Source organism: Melospiza melodia, chromosome 18, assembly GCF_035770615.1.
Source record: "Melospiza melodia melodia isolate bMelMel2 chromosome 18, bMelMel2.pri, whole genome shotgun sequence".
NCBI classification, from domain to species: Eukaryota; Metazoa; Chordata; class Aves; order Passeriformes; family Passerellidae; genus Melospiza; species Melospiza melodia.
Window position 1 is genome coordinate 12,113,537 of NC_086211.1, and position 23,352 is coordinate 12,136,888.

General features: G+C 39.3%; 1 protein-coding gene across 33 annotated transcripts in view; it reads right to left on the bottom strand.

Moving 5' to 3' along the window:
* RBFOX1 (RNA binding fox-1 homolog 1) overlaps positions 1-23,352 on the bottom strand; it is a 1,162,974-nt gene that overhangs the window by 95,147 nt on the left and 1,044,475 nt on the right. The gene's annotated exons all lie outside the window — the stretch shown is intronic.

A 23,352-nucleotide genomic window follows, 5' to 3' on the forward strand; every position in this document is an offset into this window, starting at 1 on the left:
TAAAATGCCCCTCAACCAAAAAGTAAAATGAACCAGTGCTGGTCTATCAATATGTTATAGAAATTACTCATCTCTGTTCTTTAATTACATCCTACAGTGCCTAATTAATTACTGCTTGTACAGCACACAGTCATTAGCCAAGGCTCTGTATGGGTATTTTAAAACAGCACAGTCACTCCTGTGCATGGGCAGAAGGGTTGGGAAGAATAGAAGGGGAAAGAAAATGGTTGAATGAAAAACTACAAGGATGATCTGACAGCCATCACTCTCTTTGCTCTTTCCTTTTTCCTTCTGACCCTGTTGTTTTTCTCATTATTCATCTTTCTCTTGTGTGCTAATGTTACATTCAGTTTGTCTTTCTGAGTTTTCTCATTTAAAGAACAAAAAGGAGAAATTGCCCATTTCCTGCTAGTATTTCTTTTAGGAGACAACAGTTTAAGCAACATAAAAATGGTTAAATAAAATAAACCTTACCACACAGTTTTAGTACCAACAAGCCTGTTGAAGAGGAAGCAAAAGAACTCAAACAGAATACATCATTTACATCAGCAATAACTACACAGAAATTGAATTCTAGCAAGTGAAATTCAACAATATCCTCCCTAATTAATACAAATATTCTCAAATTAAAAGTGCTAACATCTATATTGCCTATACTTCTGTGCTAAGAACAGGTGCTCATTTCTGCAGCAGCATCAGTCCATCAGGAACATCTCTGGTATTTCAGAGGATACGATGAGACACACACAAACACAAACTTTTGTGTGCACTGAAGAAAGATTTACAAGTGATCCAAACAAATAATGGGATCAGATCAAGTGTAAACCTAAAACTGAGTCAGTGCCACCACATCTCTTCATGTGCTACGCCCTGAACTCACAGCCCCACAAAGTAAATAATTTATCTTTATGAATATTTAGTGATTTAGATAGGAAATATGGTATATAGCTGTCAAGAGACAAAAAATGTTCCATGCTAATCTATTGTTAGCTAAAATCAACCCAAAAATTCAAACTTTAGATTTTGAGGCAGCTGTTTCACCCAGAGACACCACAGGGATTATTTTCTACCTTCAGGCATAAAAGGAGAGAAATAGAAAAGAAATCTGGTATGTGAGAGCAGGTGGGGGATGACAGACTAGAAGCTCTTGAAATAAAACACTCCTGAAGAATTTGAGGTCAATTAGATTAATCTGAAGAGAACTGCAGAATTCTAAAGGTGCTGTTAAGCTTTAGGAACAGAGGGTGCCCAAGGAAGAAATTATGTAATCAGAGTCCTGTATAAATGCAAATGGAAAAGAGTAATCTCTGCTCATTTTATTCATAGAAATGAGGAGTAGAAGGGCTGAGCTGTGCACCACAAACATCCCAAAACACTGGGAGCAACTGCCCTACTTAGCAGCTGAACAGATGATGGTCCACAAAATCCAGTGAGGTTTCTGAGGGGGTGTTAAAATGGAGCTACAAATTATGGGTGAAGAGAATAAATCCAGGTACCGGTGTTTTCCAGGCCTTTGGTTGGTTTTACCACTTTTTAAAATCATTTTTATTTTAAGAAGTCTCAAATTTGCACTCTCAGCATAGAATGTCTCAGTCTGGGCAGCGAGGGCTGAAAACCAGAAACTTTAGCAAGTCTCTGTCACCAACAATTCATAACTGTCCACGACCCTCAAGATCCCTGGGGCAGAATTAGCATGGCTAAAGCATTTAGAACATTTGAAAAGGCTTAGCAATGTAAGAGGCTCTTTACAAAGCACATTATCATCCAGAAATCCACAGCTGTGCCCGGAGATCTGGACAAGGATAACCACGAACTGAAACTGGAATGTGAAGGTGATGCAGAAATTAACACAAGGAGGTAAAACACACCATGGGGAGAGGACAGGCTGGATTTTGAAAAATCCAAGCCAGGAAACTTTCAGAGCTCTGTGGACTCATGGAACCAGAATGTAATTTACCTCACACATACAGAATACATTTCAGGAGAAAACCTTCACTGCTGGAGGACCTGAAGAGTGGTGTTTGATAGTCCTTTAAAAATTAATTGATGTGAGGATGTGGTATTGTCCTTCCTCCATCCCTGCAGTCCTGGATGCAATCAGGCTGCTTTCTGGCCCCTATTCCACCACATTTTTGCAATTATAAGATATTAAAGATTCTTAATATACTATAGTCTTAAGACTTTTAATGAAAGTTGTAAAAACAGAATGCAGAAATAGAAGATCAAATTCTCACTCAGAGCAAAACAAATGGAGGTGAGCTCCCTTTACTTCAGTGAGCTACTGAGGGCTTAAGTGTTAAAATAAATTAGAATTGAAACATTCTTAGAGGTAAGCAAACCCATATCAAAGAGGGCATTTCCAAAAAACATTTATTTTTTACATGTAAGATAATTTCAGTATAAACAATTGGTATCCTTTTAAATGAAATCCATCATTAGGAGAGTTAATATCTATTGTTTTCTAAAGTTCTTTACCTTCAGCAAAAAACTTTTCTTTTTATTTCCTTAACTCAGTTCTGGAAACAGAAAGCTTCTGTTATTGAAAAGACTTAAGTTCTTAAAGACTTCACAGTAAAATTATTAAACTAGTCTTAAAGAAGTAAAATTATTAAAGTAATTTTTCTGGTTCCCCTTCCAAGCTTGTTTCCTGAGAATTTAAGAAACAAAAATTATACAAGTGAAGAAAACCACTAAACCAAATATTTGTTTGGATAAAATAAATTTGACAATTTTTTGTTTGGAAAAAATATTAACCCCCCCCCCCACACACACACACCACCTCTTCCTTTAAGGCCATTTTAATCAAAATTTGCAGCAACTTTCACTCAAAAATACATTCTAAAACCTTCATGCAGCCCTAATACAACCCCATTTCCCAGCTGCTCCTGGCTGGACACTGGAGTCTCATCTCCCACCCCCAGCCCTTGTGGCAAAGGCCCCGCACACAATAAAACAATGGTCAGTGAACCTGAAACCAGAGAGGGCCTTGTGCACGTTGCCTGGGCAGAAAAACCCCATTCCATTCTCCTTCCTGGCTAACAGCAATTTTCTGTGTCCCTTCCCATCCATCACCGCAGACAGACAGCCCTGCAATGTTCCCCACACCGGAATTTTAAGTGTTCCACTTTCCCTTCATTCTTCTTCACTGCCTAATATCTTTCATTTCCTACAAAACCACGATGGTGTGCACAAAATCTTTCACCCTCAAAGCCTGTTTCCAACACAATGAAATACAGAAAACTGTTTGCACACCCCTACAGGAACGCTGCTCCCAATATCAGTATTTAAAGACTGAATGGAACACAGACCGTAGGAATGTCTGAAATGGAGCTAAACCTTTTTTGTCTTTCTGGACAAAGTGAAAATAAGTATTGCTGGAACATGAGGAATCTTTACCAAGTCCTGATCATTCTGCTATAATGTGCAAACAAACACAAATCTGTTGCATATCTTTTAAACTCATTCCAAGTCTAGAGGAAGAACAGCCTAATTCTAGCAGGAATAACCTCTAAAATATTTACAGGGAGAAAAGCAAGTGGAAAAACAAAAAAAATGAACAGATTTTTTTTTTAATATGATCAGCGGTAAATTAGGTGCCGAGTGTCTCATGTATACAAACAAGCATAGGGTAAAGCTTTTCAGAATTTTAAATTTAGCAAAAAAGAAAGCACCCACTGAATTTTTTAATGAATGCTCAAAACAGCACCCGTTTTTTTGTTTTTTTTTTTTTTTCCTGCTGCACCAATCAAGTTATTTCTCAGAGAAAAAAGAGCTTGTGAATGTCTTCTAGGCATTATTTGATTAAGTTGACAATATTATGTGAGCAATGGTTGGGTACCCACTGTGCTGTACTTTTGACCAAATTGATTTGTGTAATGAACACTTGCTCTGTCTCTTCTCCAGCCTGAACAGGGCTCTTGATTTAACCGGTGGTGCTGGGAGCCAAGTGAATTTACAGCCCCCACAGTCATTCTCTCTCAATCTGGAGAGAATAGCAGCAGCAGTACATGAGCAAGCATAATTCAATACATTGTGCTATAAGCACAGAAAATAATATCAGAGCTCTGCAATATACCTGTTTGATTTGATTTGTAAACCCGATAAAAAAAGCAATCGAGAAAAGTTCAGCAGAAAATATATATATATACGTCCTGAGCAAAAATATAACCATGCCCAATGTGTACAAACTGAAAAAATCATGCATAGTAAATCACCTTCATACTTCCCTCAGATAATATTGCACATTTTCCATTTTAAAAGGATCTAGATTCTGGAAAGTTACCTTTCCATTAAAAAGTGAGCAAAGAGAATAATTTAAAATCGAGTTTGGGACTTTCTGAAAATGCTGTTTCCCAGATATACCACTAACAGAGAGCTGACAAAGTGATGGGCTTGTAGATTTCCTGTTTTCTTAAGTAGACCAACTAATTAATTAATCATACTTGTTTTGGTAAATTTATATTCTGAAAAGTCCCAGCTCTGCAACATGCTTCCCAGAAGCACAACAACAGAAAAAATGGAGTTATAGACACAGATCCATCTGTTTGGGCTTAAATTCACACAAAGATGTACACAGAAAAAAAATTCTATTATTGTGCTATTTCACAATGGTGATAAACATTACCAGAAGTATCAGTGACTTCTCTTCTGCTATCCTTTTCTCATGAATAAGATCAATAGTAAGGTCTCATTGCTTTCAGGATATTAAAAGTTGAGCTTAATTCTTCAAATTAGCTCTAAAGATAAAAACATTTCCAGTACCTCTGCAGGTACCAAAGCATGCAGCTCATGCCACATCCATTTAACCCCTTAGGAATCCTTTCCTGAAGAGAATGTGCACTGTTCCTTCTTCTGATATAATGCAAAAATCACACAGATGTGGGACTTGCTGCTATGCACAAAGAAATAAAGAAATGTAATAACCTAATCATGCCTGCATTTGATAATTTGGAACTAGATGATCCTTAAGGTCACTTCAGCACTCGCCCTTCCACAATTATGTTTTGAAATTTCTGGTGTAGCTGAGTGTCTCGTGCTTGGTTTCAGAGACACTGAGAGTGAAAGCCTGCAGGGCAAGCCCTGACCCATCTTGTTTTTAATGGTAAAATTTCCTTTTATTTCAGCTGGGTCACAGTTTCGCCCTGATGTTTTACCCACTTGACAAAGTAATTTCAGCATTACCACTAAGTTCACTCTATTTCCCAGATTACAAAAGGTATAATGAAATTACAAAAGGTATAATGGATTCATATTCTTTACAAAAACATTTTACTACCCACAGCACCAAATGCAAACTGAGCAAAGCAGCCACTGGGACAGGTCTGAAAGAAGCAGACAGAGGACCAAGTCCCTGTCCTGAAGGCTGTGCTGTGCCCTCTCCAAAGTGCTGAGCTCTCACCTGCCGCAGACATCTTTTATGAAAAATCCTTTCCTTAGGATGGTTCCTCCTGAGAAGCTGGGAGGCCTCAGGAACAAAATGTAAACAATGATTATCTGCTGCTGTGGAGTGCAACAGGTGCATCTGTGATTGGGCTCATGTGGTCATTTTCTAATTACTGGCCAATCACAGTCCAGGTGTCTTGTACCGTCTCAGTCAGTCACAAGCCTTTGTTATCATTCCTTTTCTAATCTTAGCTAGGCTTCTGATGAAATCCTTCCTTCTATTCTTTTAGTATAGTTTTACTATAATATATACCATAAAATAATAAATCAAGCCTTCTGAAACACGGAGTCAGATCCTCATCTCTTCCCTCACCCTGGGACCCCTTTGAACACCACCACACTCACCTGGCCCCTGCCCAGTCCATCGATGCCCAAGAGCCATTCTCCCTCCCGTCTCCCTACTGGCAAGAGTGTGTTTGATGCTTAATTGTGCCTATTATTCTCATTAATAACCCCATCTTTGGGAAGTGAGATGTGACACACACACCTTTGGGCTGTGAGAGACACAGGCAGGGTGCCAGTGCCCCTCTGGGGAGGGAGAACACCCAACCACCTCCCTCCCTTCTGCAGCATTGCCTCTCACAGCTCCTTGAGCAGTCACATGAATACAATTTACTGCCAGGAACACAGTGTAAGGTGGCTGGCTCTGACTGGGGCATTTGTTTTAGATATACTGCCACACACAAGCACACCCCGCCAGAATCCCTTAATCCAATTTACTGACAAATGAAAAAGAACCTGAATAATTTTGTGCTTTGCTTCAGCAGTTTCTGACGTTCCACTATTGAACATGCTCTGGGGTTTCAGCAGGCTGGGTATTGTTCAGGGCTGAAGACTTACAAGCAGCAGTGATTATTTCTCTCATTTCTAGATGGATGCATTCTGGATGCTGATACCACAGGCTACAAGAAAGCACTGCTATTATTGTGATAGCTTATGCATGGAGAGCTAGCAGCCTAAGTAAGAGATCATTAATTCTGGGGACAGATAGGAGCAATAAGATGGGTTTCTTAAGCCTCTGGTACTGCAGGACAACCAAAGAGTAATTAATAACTTGGCTACATTAATTATTTCCCCAATTAATCTTCCTTAACAATATGCAATATAGCCCTTATATAGTGCTTTACATTGCCTTTGCTGGTTCATCATTTTTCTTCTAAAATATTCAGCAGGGTATCAGGGAACAGCAGATCAATCATGTCTGGAGGAGAATCACCAAAAGCCATACATTTTTTGACTTGAGAACACCTCTCAAAACTTGGGCCAAATTTGCTGGCATAAAGAGCAGATATTACTTTTAAAAAATATTTGTAAAATGTTTTAATAGAGTTGTGTGTAACCAAGCAGTTGGCAAGTTCAGTTAAGGACATCCAGCTGATGCCAGCATGTCAGTAATGTGAAATGGAAGAGGGAATGATAAAAGGTTGCCTCAATGAATTATTTATTGCTTGCATCGATTCAATAAATATTTCTGACCACCTACTGATCCCATCCACAGCATCACAAGAGCAATTAACAAAACCTTTCCTAATTAGCTGCATCCTGGCTCCACTAGCCAAGAAGGAAATGCATACACACTATGCACATCCTTAGAAGATGACACTATGTATAATAAAGCTCAATTATTGTGATATTGTCACAAGATAGTTCTGAAATAAATTCCTTGGATTTATTCTTTAAAAGAAATAGCAGACAGATTAGGAAATATTATACTGTCAAAGGACAAAAGCATTAATTTAATCCAAATAAAAAATCTTAAGTAGTGATACAGAGTCACAAAGAAATAGTCAATTGATTTTGCTATTCCTCTCTCATCTGTTAGTCAGAAGTTTGTTTTATTTCTGATGTAAGTCTTGCAGGAAGAAAGTGTTTAAAAATAACTTTGTTTCAATGCTTGAAAGCCTAATGTAAAATCCAGACAGGCAACCAATGAAAACATACTAAAAAACCCCATGGCAGTAAACATAGAAATCTTGATTAGAGGGATTTTTATCATTTGAGTGGGAGCTGTATCTTCTCACTGCAAAGCTGGTTTTACAAAGTATTACCAGAAGAAGAAGGCACCAGGATCCTCAGCACTAATAAATAGTGCCATGCTCATGAGATTTCCCCCCACAAATTGCTCAGCACATTTACTCTGCAGATTCTCCTCTCATTCCTCTCCCTCTGTGTGTCTGAAAGGACCCACAGCACTCATGGGGTGCTTTCATGAGCACCTAAAGCCTCAAAAACACACCTGTCCTTCCTGAGACCTTGGGGCTCAGGCTCCTTCCACCCACCACTCCACAAAAATCGGATTATGTGAAATAAGATATAAAAAATTATATAAAATAAGACTTGGAAAGCACCTGAAAGTACCAATGGGGAATCGCTGTGGTAGGTTCTAAACATGCAGAAATAGAGATTTGCCATCTAAATACAAAGTTTAAAGGAAGAAGGGTAAAATAGATGCAGAAATATTGAAAGGTTTTGTAAAGCTTACGGGTAAATATTCCCAATGGTTATGATAGCCTTAAAACACTTGAAGTCACAATTTGATAGGCAATAAATCAGGACACAATGCCCTTGAGGATCAGACTTCTGACTGATGCAAGACTTGGCATGCTGGGTTTCTGGAAATCCACTGATTCTCCCCAAGTTCTCCTGTCCAACTCATTTATTACCTTGATTTATGAAGAAATTATACAGAAAAGAACATAAATCAATACACAGTAAGGCAACTGTACTTTTACCTGTGGACATTCATTCACGCACAAGCATTACTGCTCTAATATAGAAGGAGATTCTTTGTTTCAAATGTTCTAATTAGCTTAAAAATTCTTTCAAGTGTTATCCTTCATAAGTCAACATTATAAAAGGCTTCAATGCTGCAATAAAGCTTATTACACTTTTGTTCTGGCAGCAAGGTCTATCTGGAAAAATAACTTTCAACATCTGCACCTAACTTGTAAAATGCTGTGACATTCAACAATATTTGTCCAAATAAAGAAATCACTAATTAAATACTGTGCTACACAGCTTCAGAGGATATTACTTTCTTTAAAAATAAAAAATAAAATAATAAAATAAAAAGAAAAGGGGAAAGTGTCTTTAGATGGAGCATTTGCAGGTTTGGCTACGAGTTGTTTACCCTCAGCTTGAATCAATGCACACCAGTTCCTGGAATTCCCCTCTGAACCAGATTGATGTCATGCATGTAAAGTCCCTTTTTGTGAGAGTTGTGTTGACACAACCAACTGCTGAGTGAACTTGTGAGAGCAGAGTCTCATGCTGAGAGGGAACGGCTGATTGCTCCAGCTCCAGCTCAGGGAAAGAAAGGAAATGTGACAGTGTGATAAAAGGTTTTTCTCTGTTTGACCCCTCACCTCCTGCTGGATCCCTACTGTGACACTCCATTTGCTCACTTGCAAATCTTTGCCCAAGGAGCCAGCTGTTGAACCCTCTGAAATAGAGAGGAATTTGAGGGTTCTCCATGTCACAAAAAGACATTTTCTAAATCACATTGTCCTTTTTATACTGAGGCACTCATCCCAACTTAACAAGCAGCAGTTCAGTTCCTTGCAGGATAGTAAATTCTCAAAATTAGATTACCAATTTCATGGAAAAACCAGCTGAATTTATTTTTCTTTTTGGGTGTGTTTGGTGGTCTCATACCTTAGCAGGTTGCAGCCAAAGGCAAGCAGCCTTTCCAAAGAGCTGAGACATTTTGAATGGAAAAGCAGGTCTGTACCTGCTCTTCTCCAAAAGCAGCATCCCTGAAGTTTCCCAGTGGCACAACCAGACACAGAAAGTCCACATCAAGGAAAATCATGCTTGATGTAAATAATTCTTTTTCATCCTTCTCTTCAAGCTCACCCAACACCTTTCCTTCAATAATGTGAAAGACAATTTAAAATTTTAGGAAACACCCATTTGTCCTTCCTTTCTCCCACTTCAAAGAAGAAACAAATCTAAGGAATAGTGGATGTTTCATAGAATTTTTAAAGGGTTTAAACCATCATTTCAAATCCAGCTGTGAATGCTGATGTTGTGATGAATTCTGCTTGATCATAGGAATGCACAATGCAGCTCCCACTGCAGAATTGCTTTGAATACTGATACTCAAGTTTAAGGAAATATCTTTTGAAGAACTGGAAACAGGACTTGGATTCCCCTGAAATAAACTTTCCTTTCCTAGAAAAAAGTTGTCAGGAAAGAGGACAGAGGAGACATTCTCAAACAGCAAACCTGGAATCAGGAGGATTGGCACTGTGAGTTTAAATCTAATTCCCATCCTTCCCTCTTGCTCACAGCAAACCTGCCAACAGACCTCTTCTCTTATTCATCCTCCAACACAGCAACCAGACATTTCTGAGCCAAGATATTTCTATTTTCATCTAACATCTGTACAGAGAAGCCATAACAGTCTCAGGCAGTTTTTCTGTCTGCAGTTCCCTTCAGGAATCAGCACAGGATGGCACAGCCACGCTCACTCAAGGGGCACAGATTCATCTCCCTTTGATTTCTCAGGAAGGGACTTGGCCAACTGATGCTGTTGGGAGATGAAAGCAGGCAGGGTGGGGTGACTGATACCCCAGAGGGTTGTGCTGCCTTGCAGAGGGACCCTGGCAGGCTGGAGAAACAGGCACGAGGAACCTCGTGGAGTTCAGCAAAGTCCTGCACCTGGAGAGTAACAGCCAGGGCAGGGCTGCAGGAAAGGAGTCCAGGTGGAATAGGAGTGAACAATATGGGAGGGACGGGAGCATCTGGCAAACAAGGAGAGAATGAGAGAGCCAGGAGTGATCAGCCTGTTCAGAGAAGGCAGAAATGCCTGATGGGAGGGAGGAGAGATGAAGGAGCCACATTCTAGCCAGTGGTGCCCAGAGAGGGAGCAAAAGGCAACGAGCAAAAGCTGCAGTACAGCACGTGCTGTGGAGGAGCTGGGGAAAGCTTTTCCTGTGAGTGCTCTAACATTAGAACAGATTCCCCAGGGACCTTGTGGGGCTCCCTCCCTGGAGGAATTCAACTCCCATCTGAATAACCTGCTCTAGCTGATCCCACTTGATTTGTCAGCAGATTGAAACCAGGTCCAGTGACAAGGACCAGCCTTGTGCACCCCTGGGAGCAGTGACAGAGCAGGAGCAAGGACAGCAATCAGAGGGTCAGGGACACGTTCAGGGGGTCAGGGACATCTTCAGAGGGTCAGAGACCTGTTCAGTGAATCAGGATGCTGTTCAGGGGGTCAGGGACCCATCCAGTGCGTCAAGGACCTGCTCAGAGGGCCAGGATGTTGTTCAGTGGGTCAGGGACCCGTTCAGAGAATCAGGATGCTGTTCAGGGGGTCAGGGACCCGTTCAGAGGGTGCCACGGCAGGCAGGGCTGTGATGGGGAGCCCCGTGGAGGTGGGCAGGGCAGGAAGGACCAGCAGACCCTGAGAAGTACCTTTAAAAAAGGCCGATGCCAGAATATAATGAAAAAACAACATGTAAAGGAAGAACATCAAAAAAGGGACTGGGAAAAATGTTCATTTGGATGGGCAAAAATTTCCACTTTCTGTGGTACACAAAACATCCCCCCACACACACAGAGATCCTTGCTTTCTGTGACCTGGCTCCAAACAGACTCTCTCAGGCACAGAGAAATGGAAACCTCCACACCTTAGCATGGCAGTGCAGCAGAATAAACATTACATAAAGCAAATTATCACATAATAAAGCAATATTATTCTATCAGCAAATGGCAAGTGTAGGTCACCTCTTCCCATCACTGCTCTCCACTGTGTGATGACCACAACCCAAATAAACAAGGCACTCTTCAGGGAGCAAGGATTAATGTTACAGAAGGCACTCCACCACCACCAGTCTCCTCACTGTGCACTGATTTACTCAGTTACCCTATTTTACCTTTACAGCTCACTTGGATAGCCAAGATTCCTCTTGTAAATTCTCTTGACATATAAATTGAGTGTTCTCTACAATAGTATAACCATGTAAGTAAATAAATGCATTTATTTTTTGGGCATCATTTGTTAGTTCCTAGGATTTTTACTCCTTTCTGCATTCCAACATTCTTCCCACCGACATACCATAACTGAAGTCTCTCTCTGCACAGGCTTTGTTTCCCATTTCAACAACTGAAGGTTGTAATGATGACCTGATTCCTTGAACTATAACTAAACTGTGATCTATTATTTCCAACCAATTGAAACTATAACGCAACATAAAGGAAAACTGAAAAGAGAATTTTGCCAGATGCCTATCACAGAGTCAGCTTATCAGCCACCAACCTCTGTGACAATAATGCCAGTGTCCGATACCCCACAGCAGTGTTTCTTCAAACTCCATGAATAATTTACTTTTTAAAATCATATTTCAAACTTCTACTGCAAAAGAAAGCCCCACCAATCCCAGTCAACCATCTCTGTAGGTTAGTAGACTTAAACTGGAAAAGGGGAAAAAAATAAGAAAATATGTTTTAGTTATTTTTATGAAACTGCTTCTAAACCTAAGCTTGTCTCCCTAACTTGTATAAGAGGTCAGCCAAACAGATTTTCAGTTTCTTCAGTGATTTTGGGACATGCAGCTATGTTTAGCTGCAATGCTGTTTCAGAAAATATTTGGTAATCTAACATATACTGAAAAGAAACCATTTCATGGTTCCTTTTTGCTCTTTTCTAGGTGTGGAACTTTCGTTCTGCTTTGTACACTGACTTTGTTGCTTTTTAAGGAAAAAAAGAGTTTGGTCAATCAGTGTGACAAGCAAGCCTACACTCCATAAACTGGGCTCCAAGAATGTGAGGAAATCACAGGGTTGGTTTTTTTTAATCCATAAAACCAGACCTTATTCTGGATGAGCTAACAATCTCTGTGTGAGCGGGACTCAGACACTAATATGAGAGGAAGTTACGGCAATAATTAACAGCCATTTGAAGTAAAACTCATTTAGAAATATAATGAACTGAGAACACTTAAACAGACTTCATTCAGGCAAAGATAAAAGAGTAGCTCACAGAAATATGGCCTGAATTGCATTTCCATCTACATCATCTACTTTTGTAACGCCTTCCCTTCCTCTGCTTCTAAAGGAAATTGTGTAAAAAATGCTTTTTGCTGCACCTCCGGAAGTGGATTTAAAACTAAAATTGTAAATTATAGCCTTCACTGTCCACTCCCTTCCATCTCAGTAAAGAATTATTCACCTGCTGACCACTCAATAGCTAAAGAAAAGCTACCACAAGCAGTTTTATTATTTACAAAATGAAAGAAAACCAGCTCAAGGAGTGACACTCAAAACAGTCAGTGCAATTTGAAATCCTTTCTGTTATTTGCATAACCATCCAATATGTTTTAACGGCTGCAGTTATGAGATTATCTAAATTCATGAAGAATATATATTTATTAACACATACACTCAGCACTTTTTACTCTCCCCTGATTAGAATGTCAGGTGAACATTTCAGCTGAGGGAAAATGAATTGTGAGCTAAGGATGGGCAGCTCTGTCTCCCCTGACTCAGCCAAGTGAAGAGCCTCTAATAGACACTGGGGGGATGCATTAAATTAGGAACCACGCCACTGAGCTCTCTCAAATTTCCTTTAAATAAAAAGCAAGAAGAAAAGGTTAATTAAGTTCTACCACGCAATTCTATTAACAATATCCACGATTACTGTGGCATGAGGAGGACATTTAATTCAAAAAAGGAAGAAAGAAAGGAAGGGGGAAGAGGCTCTGGTCCATCAGAATGACTGAGCCGTGGGAATGCTTTCAGGCACTGCAGGCTCTGAGGCTGCTACAGCAAAAAAAATCCTAACAAATAAACTAAACAAATTCCTGCCCAAAAGTATGGCACAGAAAGGCTCAAAACTCAATATGCAACTATAAATTGGTAATATATAATATTACCTATATATCTATATAAAATGTATATATAATATATCTCATATTATATATATATCGCATATATATTATATATAATATATTATTACATATATTATACAATATATTATATATTATTAATATATTATACATATATATTCTATATAACATATATATCATATAATATAGATAATACATAATATATATAACATTATATCATATGTATTATATAATATAGATATATAATATTTTTTTTCTGTTGCCATCAAAATCCTGTATTTTGTACTACAAAACAGCATTTGACAAGGCAAGTCATGTATCTGCTATATTGGCCTACCAGGCCTTTGTCATTTGGATTTCTAGCTTGACCAATTGCTCCAAAATAAAGCAAACCATCTCAGCATTTCTGAAGAAATATATTCTGTTCAGAGGAATTAGGAGGGCTTTTACAAGATGCTTCACTGTGTGGTCTCTCACAGGTTTTTTTTTGTGCTAATTCTGTCAGCCCAGCAAGAGCTCACAGTGTTCCTTGCAAATTTAAATAAGGTCTTCAGCTAAAAATAATTTAAAAATAATAATCTACAGCAATTCCTGAAGATATATTTGCACAATTAAAAAACTATCAATTTAAACTGTATCTTAATAAGAACAAAATGTGTAGATTCTCAACACCTCAAAATAAAAATAAAAATGCGCCTAAATCAAATATTTTCACTTCAGCATTTTTCTTGTCTAGTCCCCCAAAACTATTGAATATCTTCCAAATGCAGATGTACTTTTTGAAGAGAAAAAATTGAAAAATAAAATACTTGTCTTGTAACCAGAGAGTAGAGAAGGATGAAAGCAGGTATCAACAGCCTGCAATTCTTTTTTTTTTATATTTGATTCCAGATTTTATTAAGTGTTTCAATTTAGCCTGGCCAAAACATGGCACTTCATTGAAAAGAGTGGAACGGACTCCAAAGATTAATGACAGTAAAATTGTCCTAATCTGTCATAAGCTCTGATGTAACAGTAAGAGGAAGTAATTTGCTTTGGTAAAAAGCAATGAGCACCAAAGCATGAAAATTAACACTCCACAGAGGTAGATATTAAATGAGAAATATTAGCTGCATCAGCACATTGGAGACAATTATAAACTGCAGAGGATTTCTGAGACTGAGAAATACTATATTTACTATGATGAAGTCAATTTTACCACTGAGTAAAAGCTCAGTTTGTGATTTTAATACTGACTTTCTTTCCTCTCAAAGGCAACTTGCATTACTGCTTTCCAAAATTTATATCACTTTTGTTTCCTTTATGCACTATATTGCTTACTTTATCTCATGGAAACTTATTAATACTGAGAAGAGAAAAAAAAATCATTGAGTATTACTTTATTTTATTACTTTCTTTGAGCACCCAGACAACACCTGACATGCTTTGGAGAAATTATATTAGTCAAAAACGGGTTTTTATCAGTTTCCGTCAGTGAGCGTTTATGAACAGATGAGAGCCTCTTTTCTTTCTTTTTTTACACAGAGAAATAAATATGAGAAGATAAGTAAAAAGTACACAGGGAAGATACTTTGGCTTTACATTCTTGTATTACAGAATAAATCCAAGCTGAAGATTTTTATAACCACCAGCATTCATACTGAAAGGTGCTAATGCATCATTATGATCTAGCAGGTTGCTCGCTGTGTTTTACAGCCTTTCACACTACATTAACCTTTTGTACCTCAAGTATTTATGACCTCATAAGTAAGTATTTATCAAACTGAAAGCTCATATACAGCACTGTGTTTTAGCTCCCAGTTTTTAGGAACATTTATAATTTCTCTTTGCCTGCATTTAGAATCACTTTGGTTTACAGTCCGTGTTTTTAGCAAAGATATTAATGCAAAGTAAAACTGGTGTTCCCACTATCCATGGAAATGGCACAAAACTATAAAATGCCTTAAGTAGGGTCTCATGCCAACATAAAAAAAAAAAAAAACCAAAACACTTCTCAAGCATATTTTATTCTAAAAATAAAATAATAAATTGATAGAAAAAGCAAATACAGCTATTTTGCTTCCTGCACTACACAACAAAATATCAGACCCAAACAAGCAGACAATGCTCGTGCTCTTGGTACAAGAATTGTCACAATTTCTTAAGCAATAGGTGCCTCACCTACATATGCTCTGTATTTAACAAAAAAAAAAAAAAAAAAAAAAAAACAGACAAAAAACCCCCACAAAATCTAGCAATTCAGGCATATGGACAACCCCATTTGAGGAAAAAACCCACAGCTGACTAATGTATTGAATAGATATTGCATAAATACAGTATAGGTTGCAAATATCCTTCCCAGCAATTCACTATGAAATCTGAGGTATTGAAACCTACTGTGAGCAAGGCCAAATCGTAACTTCAGACACATTCCTATAAAAATTGGGCTAACAAACATTATGAATTTTTATATCTCTGAGAGAAACGAGGCCTGTCCAAAGCTGCCTTGTCTTTGTTCCCTCTCAGGTGTGTGTGATATCAGCTCATCATATACCCCAGGGTGGGCGCTGAATCAAGAGTTGGTAACTGGACCCTGTCTGCATGCTGTGTCTGAAAGTTAAACTAAGCTGCACAATTTTACCTTAAAAAAAATTATATATGTATAAATTTCCTAAGTAATAGAGTATCTCACCAACATTCCTTTTTATTCATATACCTGAAACATTGCATTCACACAAATCAAGCTGAGGCTGTGATCTATTCAAAGCTCAATGCTCCAAAAGCATCAGTTCAAAATGAAATTCAGCAATAGTATTCTGTTTTTATGGAGGAAAAAAACTATTTCTCAGTCTAGACACTTGGGCTCAGGACAGCCAGCCTCTGCAATCAATTTTGTCACAGATTTGCCTCTGGCAGGTTATTTAAACTACTTGTACCCTAGTTCCTTCTCAACAAAAGCAGAAAAAACAATAATTATAATTCAGCAAAATCTCACCAAATGGACATAAGGATCAAATAAATCCTTTCATGAGATGCTTGGAGAGGATCATCCTCTAAACCCAACAAGAAAGAATCACACTAGATTAGATCAGCAGCAGCACATTCAGAAATATCTCAGTCTTACAGGCAACTCCCAGACCTAAAGAACTCCTGAATATAATAAAGAAATACCTTCATCATCTGAGGTCACAGACTTGTAAGGTCTCTATCTCAAATTGTTTTGAGAGTGGTAGGAAATAGAATTCAACTCCCTCAGAGGAGGAATGATCAACCGAAAACACATCAGAAATTTTGGAAAAAGCACAGAAGGGTTGCCTTACATTCACACACAGAAATCCCCCATGCTCTGATAATAAAAACCCCTCAACCCCTGAGCTGCAGCAGAGCCTGTCACACATCCTCCTGCAGCCCCCAAAGCCACTGCAGGGATTCCCAGCATCAGCCGCATCTCTGTGACAATTCCTCAGCCCCAGGGCAGCTCTGAGCCCCTGGGCTCTGCTCCTGCAGCACCAACCTCAGCCTGAGATCTTCTGTATTTCCCACCTTCAGTACCCCAGAGAGTGGGCAGGGCACTGGTGCAGTCACTACAGACAAAACACTGAAGCAAACTTCAAAAAAACCTTCACAGCACTCAAAGCTCTTTTTCTCATGACAAAACTGGCACTAGGATATTGTTTTCACCAAGAGAAGGGCAGGGTGTAAAGGTATCTCATCAAAGTGAGAGCAACAAATTCATCATCACCTGGGCACTACTGAAATTACCAAAGAGCCCAGCTGCACAAAAATGTAAATAGATTTTGGCATGAAATATCCGCTCTTGTTGAAAACTGCTGAGCAAGTGCCACACCTGCTTCTGCATTTCATCAATAGGGCAAGGTGGCACAAAGCATCCCCAAATAATTACTTCTTTCAATTCTATCGTAAAGATTTTCTGCTTAAATCCTATTTCTTCACCCAAAAACATGCACAAGAACAATCCCTTGTAATAAACGCACAGTTTGTTAGAGGGGCAACAAACTTATCACCAACCAGCTTTTTTCCCTGTTTCTTTAGTCCCAGCAGCAACACACACGTGAGGTGACACAGCTTTCCAGTCATTGGTCTGACACCTGTGTGACACAAGGGACCTTCCTGTAAATATCTTAAATAACCCTATGATAAAGCAGAAAGTCTCCTTTTTCTTACAGTAAAGGCAAAACACCATTCTTGGTGGAAGAAAATTGATAGATGATAGACAGACAGATAGATAACCCAAAACTTGAATATTCGGCAATTCAAGCCCTCCCTTCTTTCCACTGAAGGCAAAAAGCTTTAAAACACAGGGCACTCTAAGTTCAAGCAAAATAAAAAGTATCAGGTTCCTAAATTATAGCTCCTAGCCTAGCTGGTTCTAAACTTAGTAGCTCTAAGTGATCGGTGTCTGAAATATGTCAAATCAATAATTCAATTAATTAGAAAGCTACTCAAATGTGGGGCAATACATTATGTTTAAGTAAAGGAAACTGGAGATCTGAGATGAGCTTCAGCTTGCAACCTGAATAGATTGTCTGTAGAGAGATTAAACAGCTGATGATAGTGGAAAGCAATATTTTATAGTGGGTGGCCAAGGCACCCATGGCTGGGAGGGGTGACACGTTTCTCAGTCAGAAATGTGATGGACAAATGACTGGTTTTTGCTACAGCAAGACTTGCTACACTTGCCTAGTTGGAATTAACATCATCTGGATCATCTGGCACAGACTGAGGAGATGTAACATTTCTAGGCATGCAAAAGTCTGTTTAGGAAACTTAACTTTGAATAACTGCAGACAAATATCCCATATCCTCAAATTACTACCGGGGGAAATTTCCAGGCAGAAAAATTACATGCATTGGGCTAAGGGGGATACATGGGAGCCTGGGATATAGCACATTTGTTGTTTTAAAAGTATGTATTTGGAAAAAAAAACAACCAAACAAAAAAACCCCAATATCAAAAAAAAAAAAAAAAAAACCCAAAAAAACCAAAAAAACCCCCCAGAAATTAAAAAAAAAACACCTTACAGTTGATTGAAAACAGAAACATCTCTTAATACACAATAATAGTAAAATGATAAAAAAAGGGGCTTTCTCCATTAGAAAGTACAGAACAGAATCAGTGATTCAGATGCTGGTGCCTTTGATTGAACATATTTTGTCCCTAAAATGCATTAAAATCTTTGGGAAGTTGACTTTGCTGTACATGCAAAAAGAGAAGTAACACGGGAAATAGCTGCAAGTTCCTTTCAAGAGAGAACAGAGAGATAAAAGGGATGGATGTGCCATGCTTTCAACTCAGTGGGGAAAAAAAAGAGAAGAGGGAGCCCAGCTCAGAAATGAGAGCAAGTTCTAAAATTGGAAACGCTTGCTGGAGACAGGAAGAAGCCAATAGCAGCGTTTTAGGCTGGTGTGAAAGTGCTTTTATTGCATGTGTGAGCCGTTTCACAAGTACAGCGCCTGCCAGCCTGGATGTGAACTCCAGCAAGTGCAGGATGCAGGAGCCTGCAGGGCTCTAGGGCTGCCCAGCACTGAAACACACCCAGAGCTGCCCCCAAACACACCCAGAACTGCACCTGCACCCAAACACACCCAGAACTGCCCAGCACCTGCACCCAAACACACCCTGCCTGCAGCTGCCAGGAGCTCTGCACCCATGGGGCAGGACCTGCTCCTAAAGCTAGCCCTGGACCTGCTCCTAAAGCCAATCTCTGTTCCTAAAGCCAACCCTGAACCTGTCCCTGTAGGAGTAACGGGGGGGTCACGCACGGTCGGGACGGACGGAGACGAGATCTTTTTGAAGCTAAGCCAGATAACTTGCAGTTTATTACAAAGGGCGTGGGTGCAGGGCCCTGCTGCCAGCCGCAGCTCGGAGCAGGGCCGAGAGAAGAGAGGCCTAAAGTGTAAGAGAGTCAATGGCAAAGGTTTAAGAGCAGAAAGCATGTAGAAAGGAGGGGGTGAAGATGTGCAGAGGGAAGACAAAGAAAGAAAAGGGTGCGAAGAAGAGCACAAGAACGAGCAAAGGGATAAGGGAGAAGAGAGATAAGAGAACGCGAAAGAGAACGAAGTTCCCGTTACAATACAATAAATCATCTTCAGTGTTGAATATTCAGATTCTCATTAACCAATCTACTACAGAATGCATATCTTATAACATTTCTACACAACCTATAAGAATCACTACATTACTATACTATGTTTACATGTTAAACCCTAAATCTTATTCTTTGGGCCCCATCTGCCAAGCTGCAAGGCCTGCTCTGACTCTTAGGCCTGCCTGCTTGCAGAGGGAATTGTTTCCTCCAGGGGGGATTACATTCAACTGGTCACAACTAAGGTATCTCAAACGTTGCTTTCATTTCAATCTCGCTTATAGTTTCTATATTCTCAAAATCTTTTTGCTAGGCAGTCATATTTAAAAGGCTTTCTTGTTTCATCCTCCCCAACATGTCCCTAAAGCCAATCCCAGACTTGTCCCTAAAGTCAGTCCAAGATGTGCTCCTAAAACTAATCCCAGAGCTGTTCCTAAAGCCAATCCTGAACCTGTTCTTAAAGCCAGTCCTGGACCTGCTCCTAAAGCCAATCCCAGACCTGTCCCTAAAGCCACTCCCTGCTCCTAAAGGCAATCCCAGACCTGCTCCCAAAGCCAATCACTTCAGAAGCAGCTCTGGCCAATTCCTGTGCACACCAGCACACAGCCCTTGCCGGGCTTATCCCTCCAGTCTAAAATGGGATTTTGCAGATAAATTCCTGGTACCAAGATATAGATTTACTGGGATATAATATCACCCACTCATGAAGATCAAACAATGGTCATTTTAATAAATGACTCAATGTCTACACTGCAAATATGTTGCCTCCTCCAATTACACTAATTGCAATGAATTTTAAGATCAACACTTGAAGGAAGTATTGTAAAATACAAATTTTTCAATTTGCTCAAAATTTACTCTGTCTCATTTTAATTTCTCTTTTACATCTTTTATTTTTCAATACAAGTTAATATTTTTTCCCCAAACACTCTGTCAAAACTGGAACACATTCTGTATTTAAAAGGAGGTCAAAAGTGACATTCATGTATAAACAAACAAGCTCCATTATTTCTGCTGCTCCAGCTTGGGATAGTTTTGCCACCTGTCCCTGTCAGGTTTTCTTTAAAGAAAAAAAGGAAGCTTATGTATGAGAACAAGGAAATACAAATATTCAGAGGTGAAACTTGGCATCTGCTTCACTAAATTTGGCAACACTGTAACTGTAAACTATGTAGGAAAGGAAATTGGGTGGAATATGTCCATGAGAAATCATATTTCTCAGCACAATCAATGTTTCCATACCCCTAAAATCAAAAGAATAAGGACTCTAAGTAAAGAGGCAACAGAATCACTACATTTTCAAGTAAATGCATAAGTGTAAAGCAAATTTCTCTGGACAAACTTACAATTTTTTCCTCTAAGTAAAAATCCACAAGATTTCTTTTTTAGTATCTTCTAGCTTTAAGCTGAACTCTTGCAAATATTTTAAACAAATTGACATTTTATAACCACATTTTTGGCAACAAATCTCTTTCAACAATGTCAGCAATAATACCTTTTGTAATATGAACATATTCAAAAAATAAACTGCATCCTCATGAAAAGCAAAATCAGATGTCCCAGCATTGTTGTGACACGAAAAATAGTGAATTTACATACTTTGGGGTTTTTTTAGATCTCTCTTTTCTCAGACATGACGTTGTTATAACCCATTTTTTAAATTTCAGTTTCCACTGGAGCTTCATCTGCAAACACTAATTAGCACAGGCAGGCTCAGATCTTCCTGGCTAGCTGGGTGATCATGCCTGCAATATGTTGCAGCCTTGGTACACATCTTGTTTTCAAATCAAATATTTAGATACTACTCTGGAACAGCTGGAACTGATGTGCATCCTTATGAAATGAAATAGTTGACATCTTCTGACGTGCTTTTTTATAACAGCAACAACAAAATAATAAAAAAAAAACAAACAAACAAACAAAAAAAAAACCACAGCCATAGAAAAGACTTGATTGTAAGCACACTCTCCTGATTGAATCAGAAGGCAGTCTGCTGCCTTTTTTTTTTTTATCTTTTATAAATCAGAGAATAAAGGAAAAGTATTTGAATTACAATCCAAAGCAAAAACAGCACAGCAAGAGAAACCCTCCATTGTTGCTTTGGAAGGATGAGGAGGCTGGGGGGCAGCAGCAGTGTTAGCCCAGAGTCTGCAGCCATCAGTTTATAGAGATTGAGACGTCCTCAATGGCAAACAATGTGCTCCATGGAGGGAGTTCCATGCATCTCCCCCACCTGGGGTGCTCTCAGAGCTGGGGCAGGTGAGGAGCTGCCCCTCAGGTGCTTTTTCATCCCTCCATTGGCAGCATTTGTGCAGAGCTGTAGCCAGGGCAGCGCAGGAGGCACTGGCACACCCTGCTGCATTCACAGGTGGGTGTTAAATGGGCAGCTCAGTTTGTGTTCTGGGGTGAACTCATCACATTTCAGAGGCAGTGACAGCTCCCCATGTAGGGAAAAGACCAGAGGCAGTGGCAGCTGCTGCTGTGGGTGAGATTTAAAGAGGTCTCTGCTGGAAAAGCAAATGCAAGAAGCGCCTTTAAGCAAGAATAGCAGAAGACCTAAGGGATCTCTCCTAAAAAGCTGTTGAGAAGTTTTCCTAAATCAAAAAAGGCAGCACAATATGCTGATGCTTCAACACAACTGTGTGGGATATCAGCTGAAAAAGCATCTAGAACCAGCAAGCTGCTGCCATTTAGACACAAAAATACCAGTGAAGTCGTGTATGTTTTTCACAGCCACTATATATTTCCTTCAGAGATTCAGATATTCTCTCCATGCCACATTAAAAACAGTGGTACCTCCTATAGGGGAGGAGGAAATGAAAGCAAGCTAGTAGACATTATTGGAATGAGCAAAAACTGGGAAGAGACATAAAATGGAGACAAAGCCTACATATTGAAAAACAACATAATTGGAAAACAAAAGAAAAACTATAGAAAAGGAGTAGTGTAAGGAAGATAAGACAATGGAAATGCACACAAAGATCAAAGCAGGAAAGAAGCAAGCAAAAGAAGAAGGTTTTGTAATTATTTTTTTAAGAATTAGCAATTATTTTATATTTCTATATAAAAACCTCACAACAAATTATGGAGGTCAGTCATGGTCAACACATGACACCATGTCACAGTTTTGTAAAGAAATTGCCATACACATGTAGGATTAATTGAAGACAGAAAAAAGAACTCTCTTATCCCTTCTTCTGGACTTTCTAATAAATTAATAAATTATTGGCCATTTAATGTCTACATCTGTGCAATTTAAAATGACCAACCAATTCTTTCTGCACATGACAGAAAATCCAAATAGGGCGTGATGTGCATGGGTGAGTATTAGCTCAGTCTAATTCTTTTTCCAGCAAAGCCTGAAAAGAAGAACTTCTAACCCTTCCCTAAAAGCATATCTGGCGAAAAAGAACATTTTCCTCTGCCTGCTTCTGCCTGCAATGTCTATCTCAGCCTGTCAAGCCACTGGTAGAGCATGAAACAGCTTGAGATGGATTCACCTGCTTGTGGGTTAAGCCAAGACACAGGGACATGCCTTGTTACTGTCTTTCTAATACTGATGGATAGCCAAGTTAAACGTTTGAATCAAGCCACTCTTTCACACTGACCCTAGAAAGGAACAAATTAAGCAGGCAGAAGTGGTGAGCAAGCCCACACATGAGTAACGTTTAATTAAAGTAATTCCGTGGGTGGCTGGATGTGTGGGAAAGCTGCAGAGAGAGATGTGTGGGAGAGGAATGGAAACTTGAGAGTATAAACAGGATTAAAAAAAAGTATTTTCAGGGTTGGGGGGTAACATCCCACTAAGCCTTCCTTAGCTGAGACCCACGTGTAGTCATGCAGGAGAGTAAGTTTAGCTCTAGGCACAGACTGGCACATGAATAGAAATTCAGCCTCATGACTTAAGGGAGAAGAGAGGAGGCCTCTCAGCATGGTTTTCACAGATTTTAGCGGCAAACTTGGCCAGTCCT